Genomic DNA, 11,511 nt, shown 5'->3' on the forward strand with positions numbered 1-11,511 from the left:
AGATTAACTGCAGACATTGACTACATATATTCATCACAGTGAACATAACACAGAATACAAATTAAAATGCTGATGATTCAGTTATTAAAAATATCAGACCATTTGACACGGGGAAGGCGTGGGCATTAGCGTTAGACATTGCATGTCACAATTACTGCCCCGATAAATGCCAATACAGTTTTCAGTCTGCCCTGTATTGTGTGCAGCACAACATTCAACATCATTCTGAGCTGTGTAATGGGGTTGTGCAGTAGAAAGGAACTGCAGACGCTGGTTTACACTGAAGAAAGACACAAAATGCTGGAGTAACTCAGGCAACTGAGATCAGGCAGGATCTCTGGGGAAAAGGAGTGGGTGGCGTTTGGATTGAGAAAAGAAGGATCTTGACCCGAAGCATCACCTATTCCTTTTCTCTGGAGATGCTGCCTGACCCGCAGAGTTACTCCAGCACTTTGTGACTATCTTGTGCAGTAGTTTAATTGCACGTGGGAAGCTCTATCAATAATTAGAAATGATCACTGTAAATGCGGCTCATATGAGTATTAGGTAATCTCTCCACAAATGAAGTGGGTAGGCCATGCATCACCTTCAGCTCAGTGATAAAACCCCTGTAAAGGATGCCGTGCAGTGCTGGCCAAGATCAAAAACTTAGGATGAAAGTTGTAACCCTCAATGTAGCATTCAGCCATGCCATCTTGGTTTTTACGGAGTAATTCACCATGGACATAACAAATAACCTGATTTCCGCACTGTTCAAGCTGGGAAATCTTTACACGCAACATGAGAATCAAATTGCCAAACAGAAGATAAATTCTGCAAAGGAGATTCTTTTTGAGGATAAATAATGGTAACACTGGGCATACGCAATGTCAAGTGGATGATAAAATTGTCAAAAATTGTCTAAATGTCATAATGTCAAAATTCTCACCAACATCCATGACACCACCAGGCCTACATCAGTCTTGACGAGTATTGATAATAGAAGTTCAATAGGAATAGGGTCATGTTGCAGTTGTTTCAAACATTGGTGAGGCCGCATTTAGAGTATTGCGTTCAGTTCTGGGCACCATGTTATAGGAAAGATGTTGTCAAGCTGGAAAGGGTTCAGAGAATATTTACGAGGATGTTGCCAGGACTAGAGGGTCTGAGTTATGGGGAGAGGCTGAGCACGATGGGACTCTATTTCTTGGAGTGCAGGGGGATGAGGGGTGATCTTATAGAATCAGAATCAGAATCAATTTATTTGTCATTTGGACCCCTGGAGGTCCAAACGAAATGCCGTTTCTGCAGCCATACATAACACACAAATAGACCCCAGACACAACATAATTACATTTAACATAAACATCCATCACATAACTGTGATGGAGGCCAAATAAACGTATCTCTCCACTGCACTCTCCCCCCCCCGATGTCAGAGTCAAAGTCATAGCCCCCGGCTGGCGATGGCGATTGTCCCGCGGCCATTAAAGCCACGCCGGGTGGTGCGAGGTCGCACACCGGGTCTTGGTGTTGGTGCCCCCGGTGTGCGCTCGCAGAGTCCGCGGCCATTCCAGCCGCGCGGGGCAGCGGTGTCAGGCCCCGCTCCAGGAGCTCTTCGACCCCGCAACTCGGGCGGGAGAAGTCGCCGCCGCAGAAGCCCCGAAAAGCGGTCTCCCTCCAGGGAGCCGTGGGCTCGGCGCCGTCGTCCACAGACCTGTAGAGAGCCTCCGACTCTCCGGCAGCAGCAGCAGCAGCAGCAGCAACAGCATCAGCAGCAGCAGCGCTCCTCCACCGCTCCGGACCCGGCCAGCTCCGCGACGGTGAGGTGAGTCGACACCTGAGTCCCCGGTCTCTTCCTGTTGGAGGCCGCTCCTCGTTACGGCCTCAACGACGACTGAGACCCGACGAGAAAAGGTCGGGTCTCCAGTGCAGGGAGAGATTCAAAAAGTTTCCCCCCCCCTCCCACCCCACCCCCCCACACACACACCCCAACATAAAATAACAAAACTACACAGAAACACAGACAAAAAATAATAAAAACGCGGACAGGCTGCAGAGGCCGCTGCTGGCCAGAGCCGCGTCGCCTACCGGTGTATAGAGGTGTATATTATAGAGGTGTATAAGATCATGAGAGGAATAGATTGGGTAGATGCACAGAAAATCCTGGCCAGAGTAGGTAAATCGAGGACCAGAGGACATAGGTGAAGGGGAAAAGATTTAATAGGAATCTGAGGGGTAACGTTTTCATACAAAGGGTGGTGGGTGTATGGAACAAGCTGTCTGAGGAAGTTTTGAGGTAGGGACTTTCCCAACGTTTAAGGAACAGTTAGGCAAGTACATGGATAGGACAGGTTTGGAGGGATATGGACCAAACGCGGGCAGGTTGGACTAGTGTAGCTGGGGAATGTGGCCGGTGTGGGCAAGTTGGGCCGAAGAGCCTATTCCCACGCTGTTTGACTCTATGACCACCTCTCGATATCGACTTACTTTAGTGTTCATTTTGAAACTGATAAAATCTTATTTAAATAATACCAAGACCACTCCACGTACTCTGCATGAATAGGATAGGTTTAGAGGGATATGGGCCAAACGCAGGCAGACTGGACAAGTGTAGCTGGTCAAAACATGACCTATGCATGTTCTCCAGAGATGCTGCCTGACCCGCTGAGTTACTCCAGTATTTTGTGTCCTTTTGTGCGTTAACCTGATCTGGAATTCACTGTTTCTATAAGAGATTATTCCTGATTGGTCATCACACTGGGCATGGTGGTTGTGGGATATGGGACTGAGAACCCTGGTTGTCTTTTTCTTCGTCCAGGATACCCTGGATCCCATCTCCCACCTGATGCCTCCGACCTCTCTTCTTGTGTTCTACAATCACCCCTTCATCCCACTGCACTTCTGTTCTCACTCATCTCTCTGGCATCCTGCAGCTAACATGCATTTCCCTTGAGTGCTGCTTTTCCTGATGTGTGCAGGTTGGCCTTTGATGCTCTTGAAGGGGAGCAAGCCACAATAACAATCTCTTAAAGCCCATATTTTGCTGTGAATTTGGACCTTGGCATCAGCACCAAGCACAGCACCAATTTAGCACCTCAAAAATGTCCAATTTCTGGGCATCTCTGCTTTAATGCCTTTGTGAAAAGATTCCAGAAATCAATAGTAAACATCAGGTCCAGCTGCCGCATTTATCAGTGGCAAGAACACAACACGGCTAATGCATTTTTCACATTGTTAAGACTGAAAAGTTTAAAATCAATACCAGTCTTAAATATTTTGAAACCACTGACAGTTTCCATCAATGTTCCTGCATTTCAACAGACGTGCTTGATGAAGCAGAATACATCTCCAGGATCTACCCAAATTGGACTTTTACAAAATGTTCTGTGTGACAACAAAGAACTAATCAAGTGAGCTACTCGAGATGCTGAAAAATCACTCTCACTGATGGATGTAAATTACGTTCTGCGATACACCATGCAGGCCGTCCTTAGCCCGATGGGTGCAGTAATGTATTATGTTTTAGGAGAATCGATGATTTAATTTTGATTTGATTTTATTTGTCTGAGAGGGACCTGTCGGGGTGCCGCCGAGAACGGAGAGGGACCTGGCGGGCCGCCCTGTGGCCACGTGCGGCGACAGGCCTGGTTCACCGCTGAGAGAAGATAAGACTGCACTAAGAACTCCTGAAATCTTGTCGGTGCTAGTAACCTGCCGACTCTTTGGTTACTTTAGTTTAGTTCAGAGATACAGTGCGGAAACAAGCCCTTCGGCCCACCGAGTCCACGCCAACCAGCGATCCCCGCACACTATCACCATCATACACACACCATTGGTGTGTGGATACTGCCCGTAGTCAGGATGGAACCCGGGTCTCTGGCGCTGTAAGGCAGCAACTCTACTCCTGCGCCACCATGCCGCTGTGTACGGCCTAGGTGAAGTCTGCTGTGTGATTTTACCGGATTGTATGCCAAAACAAGGAATTTCACTGGACCTAGGTAGGCGTGACAATGAAGTATCATTGAATCATTAAATCATTGAAACCCAAGCTGATCTTTCTGTTGGTACACAAAAATGCTGGAGAAACTCAGCGAGTGCAGCAGCATCTATGGAGCGAAGGAAATAGGCAACGTTTCGGTCCGAAACTTTGCCTATTTCCTTCGCTCCATAGATGCTGCTGCACTCGCTGAGTTTCTCCAGCATTTTTGTGTACCTTCGATTTTCCAGCATCTGCAGTTCCTTCTTAAACACTGATCTTTCTGTTAACTGACTGGTATCAGCTGGAGGAAATTGTGCATTTGTGCTGAATTTGCAAACTGGTTCTTTACCTCCAGGGAATGACTAGAGTAAGTGAGAAAGGTGACATGCATGTCGCAAATCAAATAAAGTCGATAGTGGTAACGAAGGCATACGGTATGCTTACTTTCATAGGTCGGAGAATTAAGGAGACGAGTCAGGAGGTCATGATGCAGGTTTATAGGACTTTGCTGAGGCTGCATTTGGAGTATTGTGTGGACTTCTTGTCACCCCAATACAGGAAGGGTGTGGAGGCTTTGGAAAGGGTGCAGAATAGGTTTACCAGACTGATGTCTAGGTTAGAGGGTATTGGCTATGTTGGACAGACTTGGATTTTTTCTCTGGAATGCTGGAGGTTGAGGGTAAACCTGATAGAAGCATATAAAAATATATTAGAGCGATAGATAGGGTAGACAACCTGAACCTTTTCCCCCATGGTGAAAATATCTAAGACTGGAGGGCATAGCTTTAAGGTGAGAGGGCCAAGGTTGAAAGGAGATGCTCAGGGCAAGTTTTTTTACACAGTGGGTGGTGTGTGCCAGGAACAAACTGCCAGGGATAGCAATGTGGACAGATGCAAAAGCAGCATTTAGAATATGCATAAGGATATGGAGGGTAGGGAAGGATGTGCAGGCACGTGAGATACCTGTACTGTACTGGGCCTGTACCTGTACTGTACTGTTCCTAAATCACCTGCAAGTACGTGACAGGCCCCTTGGATAAAAGGCAGCATTCAAGTCATGTGCAGAGGTAGGTGGAGAAAATAAGTAATTACCAATGGCAATTTGGACATTGCACAATGCCATATTTCCAAATTCACCACCTAATGATATTTCCAATCATCATTTCAGCTTTGCCAAATGTTAAGTTTAATGTAGGTATCATGATCCCTCTGAGTCATTTTGTTCTTATTTGATCAAAACCTCAGGTGGATGAGAACCCACAATTGCAGCTTGAACCCACAGACATGTAGGCAAACACATGTTACAGTTGCATAAGATGTTGGTGAGACCACATTTGGAGTATTGTGTTCAGTTTTGGTCGCCATGTTATAGGAAAGATGTTGTCAAGCTTGAAAGGGTTCAGAGAAGATTTACCAAGATTATTCCAGGATTTTATGGAAGCAAGCTACAGGGAGAGGCTGAGCATGTTAGGACATTATTCCTTGGAATCCAGGAGGCTGGGTGGTCTTATGGAGGTGTACAAAATCATGAGTGAATAGATTAGGTAGATGCACAGAGTCTCTTGCCCACAGTAGGGAATTAAGAACCCGAGGACATATGATTAAGGTGAGGGGGGAAAAATTAAATAGGAACCTGAGGGGTAACTTTTTATACAAATGTATGGAACGAGCTGCCGGAGAAGGTAGTTGATGCAGGTACTATCGCAATGTTTAAGGAGAATTTAGACAGGTACATGGATAGGACATGTTTAGAGGTATATGGGACAAAAGCAGGCAGGTGGGACTAGCGTAGATGGGGTGTGTTGGTTGGCATGGGCAAATTGGGCTGAAGGGCCTGTTTCCACGCTGCATGACCTAAGACAGAGAACAGCTTGGTTTTAACCAGGCCTTGTTTCCATGATGTAGCTTTTAGCTCACTCCCACATCATATTCTAACAACTTATGGCAAGTGAAAGTGTACTAAAGCTCTAAAACTTCATGATTGTTGTTTGAACTGTTGCAATTGGATTTCTCTACAGTTCCTCGCAGTGTAGCAAAGTCAGGAAAAGCAGCTCAAAATGATGGAAACTCAGCACTAACTCTTGACAAAAGTCTGAAGCATAATAAGGACCTGCCTATTGCCAAAAATAAAAGTTATGATATGTTGCAGAATCAATAAATACGGCAGCACAGTGGCGCAGTGGTAGAGTTGCTGTCTTATAGCGCCAGAGACACGGGTTCGATCTTGACTATGGATGCTTACTGTGTTGAGTTTGTATGTTCTCCCCATGACCCGCGTGGGTTTTCTCCGGGTGCTCCGGTTTCCTCCTACACTCTGAAGACGTACAGGTTTCTAAGTTAATTGACTTTGGTAAAATTGTAAATTGTTTACAGTGTGTGTAGGATAGTGTTAATGTGTAGAGATTCCTGGTCGGCGCGGACTCAGTGGGCCAAAGGGCCTGTTTCCGCGCTGAATCTCTAAACTAAACTAAATTAAACATTGAATGTCATATTGCGAGAATTATATCTGAAGAGCTAATACTGAGGTTGAAGGATTATTAAGAATACTGTCAAATTGAAGAGCGTCCTCAAATCTTATGGTTGACAAGTGATTTCTGAAGATGACATGTAACTTTCCTGGACTGGCTGTGTATATTGCTACATCCAGAGAAAAAGGGTGCTCTGTCTGTGCTGGAAACCCACAGCATTTTCTCTGTTCTCCCTTTTCATTCTAGGTTAAATATTGTTGTTTCCAAATCCTTGGCCACAGTTTTAGGTTCTACAGATTGTGAGTGTGCAGTTTTGGCTGCATTGCTGCATATAAACCTTTTATCTTGTTACAAAAATGCCGGAAAAAAAATACCAATGTTTGAGTTCTATGTTCAATCATTAACTCTCAACAGAACATGTGAACATAAGTCCATGCATTTGGATGAAAGAAAATACAAAATGTATATAAACATGTTTCAAGAAATTAGATTGGAAAAAGAAACACAAGCAATGGAAGAAGGAGAATACCAAAGCCATTCAATTTGTCATCATTAAGCTGGAACAAGTGCATAGAAGATTTACAAGGATGTTGCTTGGACTGCCAGGAGAGGTTGGGCAGGCTAGGACTTTATTCCTTGGAGCGTAAGAGGTTGAGGGATGATTTATAGAGGTGTATAAAATCATGAGGGGAATAGATAGGGTGAATGCACACTCTTACCCAAGGCAAAGGAAGCAAGAAACAGAGGGCATAGCTTTAAGGTGAGCAAGCCTGAGAGGCAATTCTTTTTCACTCAAAGGATTGTGCGTATATGGAACGAGCTGCCAGAGGAGATAGTTGAGACAAATACTACAATAGCATTTAAAAGGCACTTGGACAGGTACATGGGTATGACATGTTTAAAGGGAATGTGGGCCAAATGCAAGCAAATGGGACTATCTTAGATGAGGCACCTTGGTTTGCGTGGATACGATGGGACAAGGACCCTGTTTTTGTGCCACTTGGCTCCATGAGTCCATTAAAAAAAAGACTGTTTTTCTATATTTTCCTTACCGAACCGGATTGCCGGATAAATCGCAAATTGGAGGGACTGCATCTCATATTTCGCTTGGGTAGCTAACAATGGCCTGCTTCCTTTATCATTGTTACTTTTTTGCATTTCTTTCATTCATTTGTTCTATAACCTCTCTACATCACTGTCTATATCTCTCATTTCCCTGACTAGTCTTGACCCGAAATGTGACCCATTTGTTCTCTCCAGAGATGCTGCCTGTCCAGCCGAGTTCCTCCAGCATTTTGTGTCTATCTTCGATTTAGACCAGCATCTGCAGTTCCTTCCTACACTTCTTTCCACAATATATACCATTTGCATCGATCTTGTCTATTCACTTAACTAGTCTAAATTCCCTAAAGCTTTTGCATTCTCCTCAAAGCCCAAACTGCGAAACAGTGTTGCATCGTCGGCAAACTTGGATATATTACACCTGATCATGTCATTCAAATCATTGATGTAAACTATGGACAACTGGGACTCCAGCACTGGTCCCTGTAATACCCCACTAGTCACAGACTGTCAACCTAAGATGATAGAAAATAGGAATAAATGTGTTTCATGTCCATTAACTAATACTGAATCCACCTCAAACAAATCTCAAATTTTAATTTTAATAATCTCTGGTGTAGTACGTTACTGAACATCTTCTTAAAATTCAAATGCAACACACTGACTGGTTTGCCCTGGTCAGTGCTGTAAATTACAACATTGTGGGTACTAGACCATAAAACATAGTAGAAATAGGCCATTCAGCCCATTGAGTCTACCCCACCATTCAATCACGGCTGATCTATTTTTCCCCTCACAACTCCATTCTCCTGGCATTTGTCCTGTACTATAAAGGCCTTGTCCCACGATGCGAGTTTACCCAAGAGCTCTCCCGAGTTTAAAAAAAAATCAAACTCGTGAGAATAACCCTGTCCCACGGTACGAGTTCATTCCAAGAGCTCTCCCGAGTTTGCCCTGATTGGAACTCAGAGATTTACGGTAATGGCCACTCGTCGGTACTCTGGGCTCTCGTGGACATTTTTCATCATGTTGAAAAATCTTCACGAGTCTTCCCGATATTACCTGCCGTTAGTGAGTCTTCCCGAGTACCTGCCGTTAGCGCTAAGAGACGTCCCCGAGCTCCGACGTACCCGCTACATTCATTCTCCGTGCTTACCACGAGTTAGATTTTTTTAAACTCGGGAAAGCTCTTGGAATGAACTCGCACCGTGGGACAGGGCTTTTAGTACGTAGAATGTACGTAACGGGTACGTCGGTGCTCGTGGATGTCTCATAGCGGCTCGTAGTGCTAACGACAGGTACTCGGGGAAACGCAGAAACTCGTGAAGTTTTTTCAACAGTGTGAAAATTTTCCAAGAGTTCAAAAATACTCGTGATGAGGTAGCACGAGTTTGATTTTTTTTTTAACTCGGGAGAGCTCTTGGGTAAACTCGCATCTTGGGACAGGGGCTTGACATTTAAAAGACATTTGGACAGGTATGTGAATGAAGGAAAGGTTTAGAGGGATATGGGCTAAATGCGGACAGATGGGACTAGTGTAGATGGGACATCTTGGTTGGACTGGGCAAGTTGGGCTGAAGGGCCTGTTTCCATGCCGTATATATGACTCCATCAAAAAACAATGGCTGGCAGTTAAAAATGATTTTCCTGTCATAAACCCATGTTAACTTCCCAAACATAATCACTATTTTTTGCTACTTCCTTGACTTCAGACTGGAGCAATTTCCCTCCTTCTGCAGTTAGGCTAACTCACCTCTATCTCCCTGCATTCTCTTTCACTCTTAACAACTGTAGGGTTAGGTTTGCTAACTTATAATCTGTAAGAACTATTCTGGAATTTATGGAATCTTGGAAGATGACAAACAGCCAACTCCTTCACAACACCAGGAAGTACATCTGGAGGATTTATCACCTTTCAGTCTGATTAATTTCTCCAATGTTAATATTTTATTCATGTAAATTTATTTTAAGCACTTTGTGTACTCTGGATGTGCAGTCCTCCATTATTTCTGAGAGGTTTTCTGTGCTATCGTCCATGAAGGCAGACACAAAATATTTGTTCAATTTCTCTGCCATTTCTTCATTCCCCAGAGTAGTTTTTCATGTCTTAGTCTGAGCAAGGGCCACTTTAATTTTAGCTAGTCTTTTCCTTTTCTCATTTAGATAGAAGCTTTTACAATCTGTTTTTATGTTCCCCGCTAGCGTTTTGTATTCTGTTTTTCCTTATTAATGCCTTGATTTTCATTTTGCTGTATCATAAAAGTCTCCTCTCCTCAGATTTACTAATTTCTTGTTGTGTCATGTTTTCCTTTTGATCTAATGTTACCTTTAATTTATTTTGTTAACCATGGCTGGCCTACTTACCTGTTGAGTTTTTTTTTTGCCCGAAAGAAGTACTTTTGTTTTTGCAAAATAATGTAATAATTCTGTAAAAAATTAACCATTGCTCCTTCACTGACATTCCTTTTAATGTCATCCCCAATCTATGTGGACAACCAAAACCCCCACACAAATAAAATAAAATGCTAGAAAATCTAAGCAGCAACTGTGGAAAGAGAAACAACGTTTAGTAGATGCAAGGAACTGCAGATGCTGGTTTGGGAAAAAAAATCACAAAGTGCTGAGTAACTGCCGTTCAGACAGCACCTCAGGAAGATATGGAAAGGGTGATGGAATCCTTCTGCAGATTGATTTTAGTAATGGGGGGAGGGAAAGCTAGAAAAGAAGTGGGGGACTGAACAAAGCCTGGTGAGTGATAGGTGGATAGAAATGAGGGATGTTTTTGCTTGTCAGATGGGTGGACTTGAGATAAACTAAAAAAAGAGACAAAAGGGTATAAGATAAGGAGAGAAGAGGATTGAGATCTAAAGCTAGAGGAAGAGATATGTGGGGAAAGGGGGTGGTTGGGAGCGGTGGAGAAATGGGTGCGTACCCAGGGGTACAGGGATGGAGGGTGGGGTGGGGGGAAGAAAAGTTCTCCTAAAATCCAATACTCGTAGCATTGGGTTGTAAGCTCCCCAAGCTGCATACGAGGTGCTGTTCCTTTAATTTGGCCGAACTCTGGCATTCGAAAGGCACAGGAAATAAATATAAGTATGTAAATAGAAAGGGCAGTTAAAATGATTAGCAGATCCAGCAGTCTTCGGCTGACATCACAGATGTTCACAAAATAAAATCTAGTGTTTGCAACCTTACTTCACACTTCACTTCTGATGAAGGATTGCCTACCCATAAAAATGATCTCCCTTATGATTAGCAGATCCAGCAGTCTCTCGGCTGACATGCTACATTGTATGTATGCACAAAATACGAGCATCTTTCAGTGTCACTGCACACCTATACTGACAATAAATGGCATATCTACTTCTGATGAAGGATTGCCTCCCCATAAAAATGACTGTTTCTCATTGAGCACACACGTTGACGGATCTGCTCAATTTTTTTGTACATTTTCTATTTTTGTTTCAGATTTCCATCAGCTCGTGCCTTCAATGTCTGCTTATTCAAGTGTAAAGAGCCTGGCTTCCGAGAACCGATGAGTTGGCCGATAGGAGAGGGACCTCCAGCCCCTTCAAGATCGGCAGCCTCCTGGACACAAAGGCAGTCGGGTGGGGAGAGGGACGTTGGGTCGTGGGCCTGCAGCTTACCTGGGCTTACCTGGGCTTACCTGGGCTTACCTGGGCTTACCTGGACTTCCCTGGACTTCCCTGGACTTCCCTGGACTTACCTGGATCAGGGGCGCACACGTACTTCCAGCATGTGGACTGATCTTTGGGCCTTTTCTTTGAAAACAACACCAAAATATGGTGACTGTGCATTTCTGGCTTGTGCAGAAGAATGTTACTGTGCTATGCATGTGTGACAATAAAGAATCTTGCATCATTGAAGCATTGAATTGAATGAATCATTCTGAACATATATCACAAATACCATTATATGCTGATCACACTTCTCTAAAAGCCTCTTCACTGCCAGATCACCAATTAGCATTTTAACTTTTCACCATGCCTGACCTAAAGT

The sequence above is a fragment of the Leucoraja erinacea genome, chromosome 23 (assembly GCF_028641065.1).
Source record: "Leucoraja erinacea ecotype New England chromosome 23, Leri_hhj_1, whole genome shotgun sequence".
In the NCBI taxonomy this organism is placed as follows: domain Eukaryota; kingdom Metazoa; phylum Chordata; class Chondrichthyes; order Rajiformes; family Rajidae; genus Leucoraja; species Leucoraja erinaceus.